Source organism: Diuraphis noxia, unplaced genomic scaffold (genome assembly GCF_037042655.1).
Source record: "Diuraphis noxia isolate RWA-SAM2 unplaced genomic scaffold, SU_Dnox_SAM2 contig0005, whole genome shotgun sequence".
NCBI lineage: Eukaryota > Metazoa > Arthropoda > Insecta > Hemiptera > Aphididae > Diuraphis > Diuraphis noxia.
In genome coordinates, this window is record NW_028301715.1 from 35,561,824 (window position 1) to 35,582,951 (window position 21,128).

General features: G+C 27.0%; 1 long non-coding RNA gene and 1 pseudogene across 3 annotated transcripts in view; one reads left to right on the top strand and one right to left on the bottom strand.

Annotated features, from left to right (window-relative positions):
• Positions 1-21,128, bottom strand: part of LOC149055238 (uncharacterized) — a 429,976-nt pseudogene that overhangs the window by 36,188 nt on the left and 372,660 nt on the right.
• Positions 7,934-21,128, top strand: part of LOC149055239 (uncharacterized) — an 84,729-nt gene continuing 71,534 nt past the window's right edge. The window contains exons 1-3 of one of the 3 annotated variants that reach the window (XR_016192146.1): positions 7,934-8,244; positions 9,311-9,407; positions 14,241-14,356. This is a non-coding gene — a long non-coding RNA (uncharacterized LOC149055239). Of the gene's footprint in view, positions 8,245-8,349; positions 9,129-9,310; positions 9,408-14,240; positions 14,357-21,128 lie in introns of those variants that run through there. The other 2 variants (XR_016192145.1, XR_016192147.1) reach the window with 2 other exon arrangements.

Sequence of the window (21,128 nt, forward strand, 5' to 3'; positions counted from 1 at the left end):
TTTATCATGATTTAATTACTCTTCATATATTATTTCATTAATTTTTCTTGAGACTACATAGTGCAGTTTTCATTGTGTATTCCATGAAAATATTTTCTTCCGAATTTCTTTTTTGATTCTTAAAAATCATTTGCCTGCGGGCACCAATACCCCATTTCCATTTTTATTTTAAAAATATGGCTCTAGTTTATATTTGTGTGACACAATTTTTAAACTTTATCAGCCACATGCCACCAAATAAACATAATTTAATCATGATTTAATTATCATTCATTAATTTTTCTTGAGAATACATAGTGCTGTCTCCATTGTCTATTCCAAAACAATAATTTTTTCCATATTTCTTTTTTGTTCCTTAAAAATCATTTGCCTGCGGGCGCCAATACCCCCTTTCCATTTTTATTTTCAAAATATAGCTTTTGTATATTTTTGTAAAAACAACTTTTAAACATAATTAGCCACCTGCCCCAAAAAAACATAATTTAATCATGATTTAATTATCTTTCTTTTATTTTTCTTGAGAATACATAGTGCAGTCTTCATTGTGTATTCTAAGTTTAAATTTTTTCCAAATTTCCTTTTTAATTCTTAAAAATCATTTTCCCGCGGGTGCAAAAACCCCCTTCCATTTTTTTTTTCAAAATATAACTCTAGTTTATTTTTGAGGACCACAATTTTTAAACTTTATTAGCCACTTGCCCCAAAAAAACATAATTTTATCATGATTTAATTACCCTTCATATATTATTTCATTCATTTTTCTTGAGAATACATAATGCAGTCTTCATTGTGTATTCCAAGACAATAATTTTTTCCAAATTACTTTTTTGTTCCTTAACAATCATTTGCCTGCGGGTGCCAATACCCCCTTTCCATTTTTATTTTCAAAATATATCTCTAGTTTATTTTTGTGGACACAATTTTTAAACTTTTTTAGCCTCATCCCACTAAAAAAACATAATTTCATCATGATTTAATTATCCTGCTTATATTATTTCATTGATTTTTCTTGAGAATACATAGTGCAATCTTCATTGTGTATTCTATGATCAAATTTTTTCCAAATTTCTTTTTTGATTCTTAAAAATCATTTGCCCGCTGGCGCCAATACCCCCTTTCCATTTTTATTTTCAAAAAACATCACTAGTTTATTTTTGAGGACACAATTTTTAAACTTTTTTAGCCACATGCCACTGAATAAACATAATTTTATCATGATTTAATTATCCTTCATATATTATTTCATTAGTTTTGCATCAGAATACATTGTGCAGTCTTCATTGTGTATTCTATGTTCAAATTTTTTCTAAATTTCTTTTTTGATCCATAAAAATCATTTGCCTGCGGGCGCCAATACCCCCTTCCATTTTTATTTTCAAAATATATCTCTAGGTTATTTTTGAGGACAACAATTTTTAAACTTTTTTAGCCACATGCCACTAAATAAACATAATTTTATCATGATTTAATTATCCTTCATATATTATTTCATTCATTTTTCTTGAGAATACATAATGCAGTCTTCATTGTGTATTCCAAGATAATAATTTTTTCCAAATTTCTTTTTTGATCCTTAAATCTCATTTGCCTGCGGGCGCCAATACCCCCTTTCCATTTTTATTTTCAATAAATATCTCTAGTTTATTTTTGAGGACACAATTTTTAAACTTTTTTAACTACATGCCACTAAATAAACATAATTTTATCATGATTTAATTATCCTTCATATATTATTTCATTAGTTTTGCTTGAGAATACATTGTGTATTCTAAGTTCAAATTTTTTCCAAATTTTTTTTTTGATTCTTAAAAATCATTTGCCTGCGGGCGCCAATACCCCCTTTTCAATTTTATTTTCAAAATATAGCTTTTGTATATTTTTGTAAAAACAACTTTTAAACATAGTTAGCCACTAGCCACTAAAAAATATAATTTTATCATGATTGAATAAATTATCCTTAATTTTTTATTTCATTAATTTTTCTTCTGAATACATAGTGAAGTCTTCATTGTGTATTCCAAGATAATAATTTTTTCCGAATTTCTTTTTTGTTCCTTAAAAATCATTTGCCTGCGGGCGCCAATACCCCCTTTCCATTTTTATTTTCAATAAATATCTCTAGTTTATTTTTGAGGACACAATTTTTAAACTTTTATAGCCACATGCCACTAAAAAAACATAATTTTATCATGATTTAATTATCCTTTATATATTATTTCATTAGTTTTTCTTGAGAATACATAGTGCACTCATCATTGTGTATTCTAAGTTTAAATTTTTTCCAAATTTCCTTTTTGATTCTTAAAAATCATTTGCCTGCGGGCGCCAATACCCCTTTCCATTTTTATTTTCAAAATATATCTCTAGTTTATTTTTGAGGAACACAATTTTTAAACTTTATTAGCCACCTGCCCCAAAAAAACATAATTTAATCATGATTTAATTATCTTTCTTTTATTTTTCTTGAGAATTCATAGTGCAGTCTTCATTGTGTATTCTAAGTTTAAATTTTTTCCAAATTTCCTTTTTAATTCTTAAAAATCATTTTCCCGCGGGTGCAAAAACTCCCTTTCCATTTTTATTTTCAAATTATGTTTCTAGTTTATATTTGTGGACACAACGTTTAAACTTTATAAGCCACATGCCAGTAAAAAAACATAATTTCATCGTGATTTAATTATCCTTCTTTTATTTTTTTGAGAATATATAGTGCAGTCTTCATTGTGTATTCTATGATCAAAATTTTTCCAAATTTCTTTTTTGATTCTCAAAAATCATTTGCCTGCGGGCGCCAATACCTCCTTTCCATTTTTATTTTCAAAAAACATCTCTAGTTTATTTTTGAGTACACAATTTTTAAACTTTTTTAGCCACATGCCACTAAAAAACATAATTTTATCATTATTTAATTACCCTTCTTTTATTTTTCTTGAGAATAAGGTGATATCCTTTCCATTTTTATTTTCAAAATATGTTTCTAGTTTATATTTGTTGACACAATGTTTAAACTTTATAAGCCACATGCCAGTAAAAAAACATAATTTCATCGAGATTTAATTATCCTTCTTTTATTTTTCTTGAGAATATATAGTGCAGTCTTCATTGTGTATTCTATGTTCAAATTTTTTCTAAATTTCTTTTTTGATTATTAAAAATCATTTGCCTGCGGGCGCCAATATCCCCTTTCCATTTTTATTTTCAAAATATAGCTTTTGTATATTTTTGTAAAAACAACTTTTAAACATAATTAGCCACTAGCCACTAAAAAATATATTTTTATCATGATTGAATAAATTATCCTTAAATTTTTATTTCATTAATTTTTCTTGTAAATACATGTGCAGTCTTCATTGTGTATTCCAAGATAATAATTTTTTCCAAATTTCTTTTTTGTTCCTTAAAAATCATTTGCCTGCCGGCGCCAATACCCCCTTTCCATTTTTATTTTCAAAATATATCTCTAGTTTATTTAAGAGGACCACAGTTTTTAAACTTTATTTGCCACTTGCCATTAAAAAACATAATTTTATCATTATTTAATTACCCTTCTTTTATTTTTCTTGAGAATAAGGTGATATCCTTTCCATTTTTATTTTCAAAATATGTTTCTAGTTTATATTTGTTGACACAATGTTTAAACTTTATAAGCCACATGCCAGTAAAAAAACATAATTTCATCGAGATTTAATTATCCTTCTTTTATTTTTCTTGAGAATATATAGTGCAGTCTTCATTGTGTATTCTATGTTCAAATTTTTTCTAAATTTCTTTTTTGATTATTAAAAATCATTTGCCTGCGGGCGCCAATATCCCCTTTCCATTTTTATTTTCAAAATATAACTCTTGTATATTTTTTTGTAAACACAATTTTTAAACTTAATTACCCACTTGCCACTAAAAAACATAATTTTATCATTATTTAATTACCCTTCTTTTATTTTTCTTGGGAATAAGGGGATATCCTTTCCATTTTTATTTTCAAAATATAGCTCTAGTTTATTTTTGAGGACACAACTTTTAAACTTTGTTAGCCACATGCCACTAAATAAACATAATTTTATCATGATTTAATTATCCTTCATATATTATTTCATTTATTTTTCTTGAGAATACATAGTGCAGTCTTCATTGTCTATTCCAAGATAATAATTTTTTCCAAATTTCTTTTTCGATTCTTAAAAATCATTTGCCTGCGGGCGCCAATACCCGCTTTCCATTTTTATTTTCTAATTAAAGCTGTAGTTATTATCGTGGTATTTTCAAAAAATTTCTACTTAAGTTGAACTATTCATAGGTATTTTCGTTTTTCGATCATTATTGTTTTTTTAAAATTAATATCGATAAAAATTTTTTTATTGTGTAGAAATGTGAAAAATTAATATAAATCTCATAATATAATGTTACAATAGCAGTTGAAAAATCAATGAAATTCATTTTTTTTTTCATAAGCATTCAAAGTTTGAATTTTGACAAAATTCGTAAAAATCACAAAAATTCGCAATTTATTAAATTCATTAAAAATTTTCTTTTTTAATTTTAGATTTGAAATTTTAATACATTATTTCTTACATCTTTGCGAATATTTATCACAAAGAAAATGTCCACTGGAATTTTAAATTACATTTTCATAAGCATTTTAATTTTTAATTTTTACATTATTGGATTTTCACTGGATTTCACATTTAGTGATTTTGTTATTATGGTGTTTGTTGCGGCGCAACAATATGTATTTGAATAATAGCTGGACACACACACACAGAGCACATACCTAGTAGTTATTTTTGTAATGTTTTATTCTTGTTAATTGCATTGTGAATTATTATATAATATGTAGATAGCCGCCGCTACCGCCGTATCGGCTGCGCGATTATTATTATTTAACATTTTTAAATTATCATTTATTATTATTATTAAAAATTATTATTATATAAATAAAAAAACAAAAAACGTACTTGAACTTTATGAAAATTAGACATATACAAGTACTAATTATCTCATATAATACAATTTGCTATGGTTAAAAAGTAAATTTGGATGGTGTGGTACGGTGGTTAGCCGAAGTTACTTTTTCTTAGGTTAACGCATCAACCGGCGTCACTAGTTCTCGGATGGGCGACCACCTGGGTTCTTAGTGACGAATCCTCGTCCTGTTTACATCATTTTTTTCAAACCAAACAGTAAAACCTAGTTATGCAGTTGACGCATTGAAAAAAAAAAAATTGCCTCTGGTCTGGTATAATATAATATGCACACAATAGTCGAATGTAAGAATACTAAAAATAACAATTCTATTTTGAATGAAATAGCAAATATACACAAAAGTATATTTTGGGGCCTGGTGTGTCGCGGTTGTTTGCCGTGGTTTAACATCGCCTGGCGTCAATAGCTCCTGGATGGGTGACCACCTAGGTTCTTAGTGACGAATCCTTGCCCCACTTGCTCACGTGTTTCTAAACAAACACACGTGATATGGCCATAGTTGCCAATAGTTTTGTTAAACAAAAGCGTGTATTATGTAATATTAAAAATAATATGAACCCAATTGTACATTGTGGAAGTCTATTTAAGATATTATAGTTCATAGTTCAACTTTTCTATGCCTAATAACAATTAACAATAAGTATGTAATTTGAGATATACCTATTAGATGGTTAAATTTTCATCTGGACACTTTAAGTTTATCACAAACAAAATACATATATTTCGACTTGAAAAATTACCTATCACACAGCAAAGTGTTATGTCGAAATAATAAATAATAATATTTTATTGTAGAAAATATTGTGTAAACATTTTTTGGATTATTTCATTTAAAAATATTGATAATAGTAACAATTCAACTTCTGGTGCTGAGGGTCGTTTTTTAGATGTCATATAAAAATAAAATATAATTATCATCATGCCACATAACGTTTCTGTGATCAAAAAAGAATAATAACTTTAATTTTTGTGTTGTACGAGCACAGAATTTAGGTGATAACCCATTTATGTACTTGTATATTTAAAAGTTGTTTTGCTTTAATGAGAGAGTGTCTCATAAAAGTGCAAAACATAAAAAAATTATGTTTGTAATTTGGAAACAATGCATACAGATACAGATCAATCTTTAATACTTATTAGTTATTATTTCTACAATTTACGTCCAATCATACTACTGAGTTTAAGTCGTATTTATTAATTAGAACTTGATGGTATGTACTATGGATGCACATTGCACCTATATTCATTACAGTTCCTCTCATGTATACGCGGTTTATGCACTCATGGTACCGAACTACTAAAATCTAGTAGACTGAAAAATATTTCTAGAGGCCCATATTTTAATAATTCAAGGTATTTCTAAGAGGTTAACAATCAATAGAACAACTTGATAAGTTAACACTTATATCTTTTTATTCAAGGTGTCCTAGTTAACCATCCGTTTGTCACTCGTTACAAAAATACAATTAGTTTTTATACGCTCATTTAGATTGATACTTATTAAACCCAGTGTCTTAGTCAGCCTTCCCGAGGGGTATTGGGTGTATAGTACTGTATACACTTCGCCTCACCAAATCCTTATCCTGGCCCTGGCACTGCCTTCCCCGCGGACATGCAGATTAATTCATATGGAGGTTGATAAGGTTATGTACCTATAGAGAATGGTATGTTGATCTCAGTTGATGATAGATGCCTATCATCACTGGTCAAGACTTTTGCATAGATTTTTTCTTTCTAACTTTCAGGGTATTCGAAATTGTAAACATAACAATCAAAGAAAATATTTAACAATTAATGAGGAAAAATTAATACAATACTTAATATTTTTAATAAATATAACACATAATTTATTATTATTTTTTTTAGCTTTAGTTGTACCAAATATTTAATAATAACTTCTCACTTAATACAATTAATACCAGATTAAAATTGCTGTAATTTTTAATATGGTTTTAAGACATATTAGTGTTATACCTTCCTGTATTTCATAAAGACTAACTATATTGCCAATTACAGTAAATTATGCGTCCCCTGATCATAATTAATTCTATAATATTAATGTATACAATAAAATTTGAAATTTAACAAAAAAATGATTGCAGTCCATAATAAAGGGCCTCATTTCCTCATTTTTAAGAATTGTTTGCAATTTCAAAGAGATTTTATAGCATTGATTCACGTTGCCTCCCAAAATAAACTTTTAATTAAATAAAAAGGAGTTGATTTAATAATAAAATTTATCTCAATTATAAGATTGTCAATGAATTACGATTAAATTTAATATATAACAGAGTCTAACCAAGTACTGTCAAATTCTTTGTTCTCAATGAACAAATAATTTTACATCAATTTTTTGCTTTTGGGAGTTTAGAGATTGTGGATGGAAGTCATTGGTTTGGTTACAAAATGTATTTTTACATATTTTAATAATTCAGCTCTAGTTTATTTTTGTGTATACAAATTTAAACTTTATTAACTATTTGCCCTAAAAGTAATCATTAAATCAAGATATTATTACAATAAATATTTTTATTGATATATTTACCTTGAGATTACATACTGCAGTCTCTACTCTCTAGTGTGTATTCTTATATTATAACTTATTCAAATTTTCCTTTTTGCTACATGAAAGACACTTGCCTGCGAGCACCACGCCCCCTTTTCAATTTCTTTTTTCATATTTCAATTCTAATTTATTTTTTCGTACACAAATTTAAACTATAGTTACTATTTGCCCTATAAGTAATCATTAAATCATGATCTTATCACTATTAATATTTTTATAGATATATTTACCTTGAGATTACATATTGCAGACTCCAGTGTGGATTCTTATATCATAAATTTTCCAATTTTTTTTTTTTTGCTACTTGAAAAACACTGGCCTGCGGGCGCCCCACCCCATTCCCGTTTTTTTTCCATTTAAACTAATTTATTTTTTTGTACACAAATTTAAACTTTATTAACTATTCGCCCTATAAGTAATCATTAAATCATGATCTTATTACTATAAATATATATTTTTTTTTTATTTTTTATTGAACGTTACAGCTTCGGCAGCATAGGCCATTTGCTTTGAGTTTTATACAATTATATACTTATAAATATTTACATAGAATAGGAAGAAAAAAAAACAGTTTATACAATATTGGTGACTTATTACTATTAATTATTATATGCTTTTTTCTAAATTTAATGCCTTGAGGAAAGATATGATGGTTTCTGGTAGGCAGTCGGGACCGATAATTTCGTACAGTTTGGAAGGTATGTTATGCTTTTTACGTTCTTCCTCGTTAGATCTGCACTCGGTTAGGTTAGGTTAAGTCATGACGGATATCGGATATGTTCACGCGAATATACTATAATATGTCGCAGACGGCTCGGCGAGACTGATTCCGTTGACCTCGCGACTGCTGCAACGTACGTGCTTGACACACTAGACATACGCACGCTCCACGACTTATGAGTACGGACGCACACGTGTAAATACGTGCGGCGGGTGGCGATGAGATTTATATTGTCGGCGGTCTTACGTCGTCGTCGTTACGAGAAATGTAACATAAAATGAGTTTTATTATGTCGGCGGTCCGACGTCTTTGGCGTCACGAAAAAAGTAACCTATATCAATTCCGAGTTACCCGTAATAAGTTGATGTGCGCGCTGAGATTAATTATGTCGGCGGTCCAACGCCTTCATTTTTATGAGAAAAGTAACGTATAAAAATGTCGAGTTACTCATAATAAGTTGATGTGCGCGCTGAGTTTAATTGTGCCGTCGGTCCGACGTAGTCATGGTTCACTCGAAAATTAACGTATAACAATATTTAGAGTTACTCGTAATAGTACGACGTGCGTGCTGAGATTTATTATATCGGCGGTCCGACGTCTTCTATGTCACAGGAAAAGTAACGTATAACAAATTCGAGTAACTCGTCGCGTGACGATGAAGACGAATTCAAGAAACATTGCTGACATCATTAATAACATTGCGCACGCCATATTATTGGGTGTAACGCGAATATATTATACGTTACTATTCGTGTGACGATGATTACGTCGGACCGCTGGCAATCGAAAAAATGTGTTTTGCGTGCGACTTGTATACAAGGGCACCGAGGATGCAAAAGTAGTATTATAATATATACCTAGGTATCTATGGATTTCTCTTATTGATTTAGTACAATATAATCCATGGCGATTGTCAAAGTCGTTGCGGAGGACGCAGTCTATTAAAGATTCTAACATTTCAATTAGATAGCGAATTAGACATGAACGAAAAACATCCTGCTTTCCGTTTAATCTTTTTTTTTCATAAATCACATTATTTTTAGACTTCAATTCAGCGGTATCTGATGCGTTTTCAATTTCAGCGTCGGAGTGCATACACGTCGCGGACTCTAACAAAGCCAAAAATAATTGATATTTAACGTAAGTTTGTTTTAATACCAATTCTTTTGCGGCTCAATATTATAAAATAATTGAGGTACACGTTCGTACACTTTTACAATGGTGATGTTTGCAAAGAGTTCTTCACCTATGCATTTGAAACTATAAACTACAATTGGCACTAGTAATCATACTTTATATTGTGACTTTTCAAGTATAATAAAATATTCCCTTGAACCGAAGAAGTCAGACTTATTATGGCCTTTTACAATTTTTTAAGTGAATGCAAGACTGTCATATTTTAAATTATTAATGAATAATAAAATATTATTAACTGTTAGTTTTTTTGAAATTTGATTAAAATTGTTGTGTTATAATTTATAATTGTACAGGTAATATATATAAGGATGAAAATTAATCATTTAATAGTTGTAGGTATGTAATCAATATCTTTAAAAATAATTTATTACAAACACAAAATAAAAATAAAATACTACTTGTCTTTAAATCAATAAGCTTCTTTTTATGTATCAAAGTAACAAATAATATGACAAATTAAAAAAAAATATATTCTAAACTGATAATGACTATAAAATTATCAAATGCTTTTGAACAACAAGAGTACAACACTATAAAACTATGTACGAATTTGAATAATTTATTATTATTTTAATAATATAGGTAATACTTGTTTGAAATACAATTTAAAAAAAAGTTACTCATTATAATTATCATGGCCTTATGTTTGATAATATTATGCTACCAACGGCTTTGAAAATAAAAAAATAATAAGTCTAATTTTATTATATAAATTAATCACCATCTTCGTAGTTTATTATTTGTATTTGTTATAAGTATTATCAATTTGAGATATTTTTAAGTTTTTATAAAAATAATAATAAGTATCTGGAATAAGTTTTGCTTGGCCCGATAAAATTAAATCTTTTTTATTTGTAAGATTCCAGGCTTTTCAATAAATGCAAATTATGTAATGTATGTTTGATAATTTAATTTTTATTTAAAACTATAATTTCTTGATAATATTTGCTTGCCCATAAGTTGCTTAAATTGTTGTAAAAACAAATTATCAGGGAATTCTTTTTTAACTTTAATTAATTTAATATCTCTCTATAAAACCATTTGACCGATAGTATTTTTATTAATGTTGTTACAAAAATCTTTACTATGGCACATTTTTCTAGTTAAAATGTCATCAAATTCTGAGTTTAGACCTTTCTTATGATGTTCCTGAGCTTTTATTTTCCTTGCAGTCCTTGTCTTTAATACTATCATCAAAATCTTCACTATCTAAATCTGTAAACAGAATACAAACTGTGTTATAACATAAAGTTCATATAAACACGAGATCAAGATAAAATTATTATTTACTATTAGAGTCAGTTATTTTATCACACTAAGTTTCCATTGGCACCTACTAGCTCAATGAAATTTTGTGAACTTTCATTTGATTTGTTTGAATGTGTTATGTGTGATTTTCAATGGTAAATCGTCTTAAAAAATATTATATTAATATAGCTTGTAAAAAATTGCAACTGTGTAGATGCTAAGTACCTACTTACTGTTCTCATATCCATGTACTTATCACTGAAAGTGTAGTATTTAACGATACAATATTACTTTATTTTTAATATTAAATTCTGCATTTTTAATAGCTGTTAATATTTTCATAGAACAATAACACAATTAAATTAAAATTTAAGGTCGATAAGTTTTTGTACATTAGAAATTATCAGAAAATGATTAATATAATGAATTACATTTGGTATTTATTAGAGTATATAATATTTTACAAAATATATACAATAAGCCAACAACTGACATAGATTAATATATTATTACCTATTTATACATTATATTTATTATTCATATTGCTTAAAAACTAAAGGTAAACAATTTTATAATTATTTTATATATTTCTTTTTTTATTGAGCATATTCACGTCGACAACAAAGGCCATTAGTTAAACTTATTTACAATAATGATATAATATGTATAATATGTAGGTACTAATACAATGGCAAGTTATTTAATCAGGATAAAACATTTTTTTTTATATAAGATTGAACAATTTTGTTTTGCTTTAAAAATTAATTATGAGGTTTTCTTCATGAATAGGTTATCTTATATTTTACGTAGGTACCTAATTCAATAATTTATTAAAATTGCATTTATTATTTATTTTATAAAAAAAACACAATATATCATAAATTCCTAAATAATAAATTGGAATAATATTTTGATATTATCGAAGTAAAATAAATAAACATTAATACAAGTAATTATAATTAATCTTTACGTTATTAAAATAAAAAAGAACCGGTAGGTTTCCGAATTCTAGTAGTTAACTTGCTGTGGTTAGTAACGCGTTAACATAATACAATCTGTGGCAATTGTCTTTTCAGAATCAGAAGTGGCAGTCGATTAAAGATTCTAAAATTATAATTTCAATGAGCACTAGATCAATCATGAACTAAAAATATACTGTATTCCGTATAATTTTAATTTCATAATTAATAATATTTTCAGACTTCAATTAAGTATCTGATGCGTTCTTACGTCGGTATCGGAGTGAACCCATACACGTCTCGGATTTCACCAAAACCCCGAAAAAGAGTTGACGAATATTTTATTTCTAAGCGCGAAATTAAAAAATACGCGAGATTGAATAATATAAACGCACTGCGTCGTTTTTCAGGTTGCCAGACGTATAATAATTATAATTTCATAATTATAACCTAGGTATGTGAATGTAATCGAAATTTTTCAATTTTTGTTTAGTTAGTTAATTGTAATATCCGTTTTAACTGATAACTCCAGTCTCCAAAACTCATAGGGATCGATTTTAATTCGTAAATGGTAATTTGTTCCAAATCCAACGTTAGAAGTCAGGAATTTAGAATCAAATATATTTTATTGCGATAAATTATGCATATTTTAGATATTTATAGTTATTTATAATCTTTATTCTTCATCTTATATCTAATATCATAGGTACTTATTAAGTTATTACATTGTAGGTACACCTATAAAGCCCTATGACCTAAAGACTAAAAGATTATCTGTAATGTATTTATCTGTAATGATAAAAAAAAAGTGGGTAAGTGGATGTCGCTCTGCTGTACAGGTTAGGGGGTGGGGTGGACCTCTGACAAGGGAAGGTTAAATTTGAATTCAATGATAGGTATCATTGTATACGAAAAACGATTCTGAACGGAGATGATTTTTCAGTCTAGGATATATTATATTTAAATATTATCATATATTCTATTTTGATACAAATATTTTATTTTTCAATGAAGACGAGTTTTCCATAAGGCATGGTTAATCAATTTTTCAAAAACATTGCATGTAGTTATCATAATTCATAATACCTTGTAGTATATACCTGGTTTGAGGATAAATCGTTATCATTACGCGATTTCATAAAAATTTAAAACTCAAACGCTCAAAACATTTTTCATATAATGACTTTTCAAATTTTCTCTATAGCTATTGGAAATAAACCTTTGGAAAACTTAGTGTTAAATTTTATAACCTTAGATATAAATACAAACAATATTATGAATTTTGAACTACAAAATAATTTGCAAATATTCACGGTTTTAACGAATTTTCGTGAATATTTGAAATTCAAATGCTAATAAAAATTTAACTTGAATTTCTGGAAGACATTTCTTTTGTGATAAAGATTGGCAAATTTGTAAGGAATCTTGTATTAAATTTTCAAATCTTAGATTTAAAAAGAAAATTTTTATGAATTTCTAGCTCAAAACAATTTGCGAATTTTTGTGATTTTTACGTATTTTGTCAAAATTCAAAATTTGAATGCTCATAAAAAAATTGTGACTATTAATTTATTTCATTTTTCAATAAACTTTTAAGATTTTCTACCCAAAAAATAAATTTTTATCGATATTAATTTAAACAAAACTAATAATGATCGAAAATTGCATATACTTATGAATAGTTCAACTTAGGTCAAACATTTTTGAAAATTTCATGGTGGATAGAACATACTTATATAAACATTCAGTGAAAATTTCATGTATCAATGGTCATTTGTTTTAAAGATACATCAAAAATCAAAATCGATTTTGTCGAAAACTGATTGTGCTTAAAATTTCCCGTTTTTCCCTTAATTTTTAGTTTGTTTACCCCGATTATTTAGAAAATATATTAAGACTACCTTTGACCACCAAAGTCTTTCACATTCTGATCGAATAAAGTACTGAAGTCAAAAATCAAAGCACTTTTACTGCCTCAAAACGTGGTGACAGACACAAAAAAATAAATATATACATGGTTTTGACGAATTTTTGTCAATTTTTGAACTTCGAATATTAATAAAAAAAAATTGTGCCTAGGTATTCTTATAATTTTTTAATCACTATAAGAATAACCTATGACAAAAAATTTATTAAAATTTCAAGTATTTTGAAAGGGCCAAAAAAATCTTATCAACACTTCAAAAAAAAATTGCAGTTGTCTATAAATAACTCAATTGAAAATCAAACTGTATATAGATATCACTAACACAAACATTTGGTGAAAATTCCAAGTATTTACAGTGATTAGTTTTTGAATTAGTCTACAACTGGTTTTGCGTAGAAATTCCCGTTTTTCCGTCACTATTTTTTGTTTTTCTCGATTTTTTTGCAAACTGTTGGAAAATGCTTACTTTTGATCTCTATAATGCACCAAGGATATTCACTTTTACATCGCAAACCACCCCTAACGTTTGAAGTTGAAGCATTATTTCGACTAGTTATGCTGTACAGACACACACAAAAAAAAAAAAAACACCTAAAATGAATAGGTCAGAAATTATTGTTGAATATTTTATTGAAATTTCAGAGATGGTATATGTCAGTGAAGATTTGCCAACTAAATATCATATTCGGTGTGAAGCCTGTGTGAAATGTATTAACAATGTTTCGAAGATGAAGTTTTATAGTAGATTCAGATATTGGGTAAGTAATTTTCTATTTTCAGTAGGTTTAATTTGATTTTATTAATTAATTAATTGATCAGGGGAAGATTACTTGCAATTTTTAAATATTCGTTTTGTAACCACTGGTATAACACTATTCAAGTTATCAATAAAATGGGGAAAAAAATTAGGATATTGGTCAGGTATAATATTATTTAAAATTTTTTTTTTTTAATAATTTCCTCAATGATATTTAAATATTTTTCCAATTATCAGGTACGATGACCTGTAGGTACTATAGGGACTGGGAGAGTGAGAGTGGGGGCAGAGAGAGAGAGAGAGAGAGAGAGAGAGAGAAGTAGTGTAGAGAGATGGATGAGAAGCAGAAGAAAAATCGAGAGAAAAAGGGTGAGAAAGAAAAGGAGGGATAGTAAGAGAGATAGATAGTGTGAGGTTAGGTTAGGTAAGGTAGGTACTATAGTGACTTGTAAAGAGAGGGCGAGAGAAGGATAGTGTGAGAGGGAGTGAGAGAGGTAGAGAGGATGAAGGATAAGGAGATAAGGGAATGAGAGGGTGAAAGTGTGAGAAAAACGGGTAGAGGGGGAATATAAGACGAATTAGTGTGAGAGAGATAGGTGAGGGTGATGGTGTGAAAGTGATAGGATGAGAGAGAGGTAGTGTCAAAGGGTGACGATAAGGTTAGGTGGGGGAACAGAACAAAAAGAGAGAGAGAATTGTGAGAGGTTGTGAGAGACAGTTAGATAGGTGAAGGGGAGGGTTGTGATTTGGATAGGGTGAAAGAGGCAGAGAGAGAGGATTAGGTTAGGTGGGGGGAAGGGGAATAGTTAGGTAGAATAGTTATGTTAACAATTCTGAATATGTAGGAAAGGATCTTAATTTGCAAAGGTCACTTGACCCTTTGAGTGATACTACCAGGTTAGGTAAGGTTTACAACCTTCGACTATGGGATAGAATAAAAAGAGAAGGTTGGTTAGGCCGATTAAGAGGATGTCAGTGGAATTTTTTTTCTCCGACTCATGCGCAATATATCAAATTTTTTGTTCACAATAATCTTAATAATTTCTAAAATTAGAGAAAAATTAATGGTTAGATTTGTATCTAGGGCATATCATAGGCTTATTATACTTTAACTATTATTAAGTGAGTTATGAGTATTTTAAAGTAATCATAACTTGTTTCAAATATAGCCTATAAGATGCTCTAGGTATTAATAATAAGTATCTTAAAATTTTAAAAGAGGCCATTTCACTCTAATTTTAGAAATTATTATGATTATAGTGAACGTAATATTTGCTATGTTCTGCGTGGGTCAGAGAGAAAAAAAAGAAATGACTGACATCCTCTTAAGTGTTATCAAGTCAAAAAAGCTCTTGATTGTTGATTGTTTACATTATTATAAGTCTTGTAAAAAGTATGACTTTGTCATTAAATATTTTGTTAAAATCAATCAAATGAATATTATCTTTAAAATAACAAATTTGCAATTTCATTAAACATATTATAGTTAATAGTCTCATTATGAAAAGTATTAATAAATTTATATTAATCAATAAATAAAAGTATTATAGAGTTGTGGCTTGATAAGTACAAAAAATTAAATATTATAAATTCTCATTCTCAAAATATTCTTCTTCCCTAGGACTTCAATTTCAAAATAAAATATTTGAATACTTTTGTTTAATATTACTTTATAAGATTGTAATAGGTACAATCATAGGATTGTGATTAAAAAAATAAAATTGAAAGTAGGCATGATTGGAAGTAAAAAATATAATTAATAACTCGAGAGCTAGGACTTTTATGTACTTATTAATAATTCATCAAATATATGCAGTTAGATATGCCTTAAAAGAAATTACATTCTTTTATTACACTATAAAAATTACTTAATTAAATATTTTATGAATTTTATCATATATTTATATATATATATATATACCGTGTGTCCCATAAAACAGGGTAGGTACACTTTATCACTCATTACCCTTTAATTATACCCTGTAATCAATCATAAATTCCTGTATGACTTAAAACTCAAATATTTTAATGGTATCCATACAACTTGGTTTTGTTGTTTTTGTGATTGGCGTAGACTTCTACTTTCTGTTTCCCATGAGTTTTTTTTTGAATATATTGTTATATTGTTAATTCATGAGACATAGTGTTAGATTAGTAAAATGTTTTGCTAATATTTTGATACTCCAATCAATAGTTTGGTATAGTAGCTATATGTTAAGTCCTGTGTTTAGTAGTATGGTGATGTTTCATTGAATGTTTTTGATTTTGGTTTTATCAAGGCATTTTGATGTTGTGATTGAATGTTGAAATGTTACGTCTTCTTTAAATTTATTATCTTTAGTGTTTTTTTTTTTTAAATTCATTTTTATGCTGTATACGCGAGATAAATTGAGTAAGATTTATGAAGATGCCTTTTAATATTTGTATATGTTGTTATTATTGTCTATATTTATTATGAAGTTAGCATCTAGCGTTTCCTGGCATAATTATTTATTGTAGAAATGTCTTATCTTGATAACTTGTAGGTATGTAGGTAGTAGAATATCGAACGTCTTTTTATGAAGTACTTAATATGTATGAGATTGGATATTAGAATCTCTATTGTATTATTCTTATTTGATGTTTTGTTGTATTTTTCTTTAGACTTTTGGAATATTTGCTTGATTGTGGCAATAGTGTTTGTAACGAATTTCGAGTTGTTGGTAATACAATTCAATTCATTAACTTTATTTTTAAGTACAAATATTACATTTATTAGTTTACAAGGTGTTGAACAGATATATATATATTTATACTCAGAGAGTGTACACTGAAATTAGTTATACTGGATTTATATAAAAGGGTGGGAATGGTTACATAGAACTCACGGTTGCCTTCGGTAGTTTCGGCGTGACCCGTTCCCGACGTTGCAACAAAGTGGTGGTACTTGGCACAAATCCCGTCTGTTGACGTAGGGGGAGTGGTTGAGCTCCTTTGGACGGTAGTGGATCCTGGTGGGTATTCTCACTGTCCGGATCGCTGGTGGCGGCAGTGGCTCCTTGTGGTAGTCTCACTGTTCTGATCGTTGGTGGCGGTAGTAGCTCCTTGTGGTAGTCTCACTGTCCTGATCGTAGTCTCTCGTATCAAAGACTGATTGTGAGGAACACTAGCCTGTAGCACTCCCGTGTCTAACGGCAGTCGATTACCGTCCGGTTAGTGCAGGATAGGTTAAAGGGGTGTCTAACGGCAGTTAATTCATCACATCATCGCATTCAGCGAGGGCGAAGGTTGTCCTATGACGTGTCTCCGGCCTATAATTATGCTACTCCTAGCCGTAGCGTAGCGTATAGCCTATAAGATGCTCTAGGTATTAATAATAAGTATCTTAAAATTTTAAAAGAGGCCATTTCACTCTAATTTTAGAAATTATTATGATCACAGTGAACGTAATATTTGCTATGTTGTGCATGGGTTAGAGAGAAAAAAAGAAATGCACTGACATCCTCTTAAGTGTTATCAAGTCAAAAAAGCTCTTGATTGTTTACATTATTATAAGTCTTGTAAAAAGTATGACTTTGTCATTACAGATTTTGTTATAATATCACATCAATCAAATAAATATTATCTTTAAAATAACAAATTTTGTTTTTATATACAAATTTACAATTTTTATTAAATATAATATAGTCTTATTATGAAAAGTATTGTGATGCTTAATAAAAAAAAGTAATTAAGTTGTTGCTTGATAAGTAAAAACATTTAAATATTATAAATTCTCATTCTAAAAATATTCATATTATTAGGACTTCAATTTCAAAATAAAATATTTGTATACTTTTGTTTTATATTACTTTACTATTTACGATTTTGTACTATGATAGTGAAAAAAAAAAAATTAAAATAGGCATGATTGGAAGTAAAAGTTATAAAACTGTAGAGCTAGGACTTTTATGTACTTACTTAAAATTAATTAAATATACGCAGTTAAATATGCCTTAAAAAAAATTCCATTATTTTATTACACTATAAAAATTACTTAATTAAATATTTTATGCATTTATCATATGTTTTTATATATATTATGTATACCGTGTGTCCCAAAAAACAGGGTAGGTACACTTTATCACTCTTTACCCTTTAATTATACCCTGTATTCAATCGTAAATTCCTATATGACTTAAAATTCTTTTAACTCATATATTTAAGTGGTATCCATACAACTTGGTTTTGTTGTTTTTGTGATTGGCGTAGACTTCTACTTTTTGTTTCCCGTGAGTATTTTTTTTTTTGAAAATTTTTTGTTTAATTTGTGCCCTTTTTTACTATTTGTGGAATTTCATTCCTTATTTCGTTTAGTTCCTTTAATAATTTTTATATGTTGTAAGGCATGCTTTTTCTGGTATTAGTATAATATCTATTGGAAAATAAGGTTAAAAATCATGCATTAGGAAAAAAAAAATGCTATAATTGGTATAATTGGTAAAATTGATCTTTGGAATTTGATGGATTTATGTCGTACCTAATTGAGTGATTTGTCGATTCCAATGTTTTTATCGTTTGTATTTATGTTTTTGTATTACTTATAGCTCGTCTGATACTCTGTTTTCTTTACCATTTTTATATGACATATCAAAGGTGATATCTTATAGTTTGATATTATTTTTGAAAAAGAAACATTTGTTTGATATTATTGAAAAATTTATTTTGCCCATGATTATGAACACTTATGTTAAGTAAACTTTGTTGCTTGTTTCAGTTATTCAATCATTATTGTTATCTCTGGACATTTATTTTTTATCATTATTTTTTTTTCTTTTGTATTTAAATCAGAATTATTTGTTAAAAGTGGGCTATGAATTATATTCCCGATAATCTGCTATGGATTATGTTTTATTTATTATTAGTCATCGTTTGGACTATTTATTTTAATTTCATTTGAATCTAAATTCTAAACATCTCTGTGTTTAGTTATTTTATAAATAATGTGTTAATCTTCTTTGGATTATATATTATTTATTATTATTCAACGCATTGATTATAATTTTAATTTTATTTGTTATTATATTAATATATTTATTTGATCTTTATTTATTTTAGTCATCATTTGGACTATAATATACTTATAATATTTTTTTATTATATTTGAATCTCAACATCTCTGTGTTTAATTTTTTTATAAAAAATATATAATTAATCTTCTTTGGATTATATTTTATTTATTTTATTCGTCATAGTTTGGAGTATATATTTTGATTTTATTTGAAAATAATATAATATACTATAATATAATATAATATAACTGTGTGTTTCATTATTTTATAAAAAATGTATTAATCTTCTTTGGATTATATTTTATTTATTATTAGTCGTCGTTTGGACTATATATTTGAATATAATTTATTTCTAAACATCTCTGTGTTTAATTATTTTATAAATAATTATTTCATCTTCTTTGGATTATATTTTATTTTTTTTTTTCGTCATAGTTTGGACTATATATTTTAATTATCTTTGAATATAAACATATTCTCTGTGTTTAATTCTTTTATAAAAATTTATTAATCTTCTTTGGATTATATTTTATTTATTATTAGTCATCGTTTGGACTATAATTTTAATTTTATTTGTTATTATATTAATATATTTATTAGATCTTTATTTATTATAAGTCATTATTTAGACTATATATTTTAATTTTATTTGAATATAAAAATATTCTCTGTGTTTAATTATTTTATAAAAATTTATTAATCTTCTTTGGATTATATTTTATTTATTATTAGTCACCGTTTGGACTATAATTTTAATTTTATTTGTTGTTATATTAATATATTTATTAGATCTTTATTTATTATAAGTCATTATTTAGACTATATATTTTAATTTTATTTGAATATAAAAATATTCTCTGTGTTTAATTATTTTATAAAAATTTATTAATCTTCTTTGGATTATATTTTATTTATTATTAGTCATCGTTTGGACTATAACTTTAATTTTATTTTAATCTAAACATCTCTGTGTTTCATTCTTTTATACAAAATGTGTTAATCATTGGATTATATTTTATTTATTATTAGTCATCATTTGGACTATAATATAGTTATAATATATTTTTATATTATTTGAATCTAAACGTCTCTGTGTTTAATTGTTTTATAAACAATGTATTAATCTTCTTTGATTATATTTTTTTTTTTTTATTAGTCATTAGACTATAATTTTAAATTTATTTGAATCCTAACAATTCTGTTATAAATTATTTTATATAAAACATGTTAAACATTTCTGGATTTTAGTTAATTCATTATTAGTTATCGTTTGGACTATAATTTTAAATTTATTTGTATCCTAACAACTCTGTGTCTAATTATTTTATATAAAACATTTTAAACATTTTTGGGTTTTATTTTATTTATTATTAGTCATCGTTTGGACTTTAATTTTAAATTTATTTGTATCCTAACAACTCTGTGTTTAATTATTTTACATAAAACATGTTAAACATTTCTGGATTTTATTTTATTCATTATTAGTTATCATTTGGACTATAATTTTAAATTGATTTGAATCTTAACAACTCTGTGTTTAATTCTCCATTTAAAATATTCTTTTAAAAAATAATCTGATCAGGGTTATTTTAGTTAAATGTATATGTTTATTTAAATCATTTGAATAAGAGTCACTTTTTTTGGACGCCACTTTGTGATGAATTAAATCTTTACATATTAATAATATGTTAATTGGTATGCTATAGTTTGCTATTTTAATTGATAATAATCAAAAGGACTTTG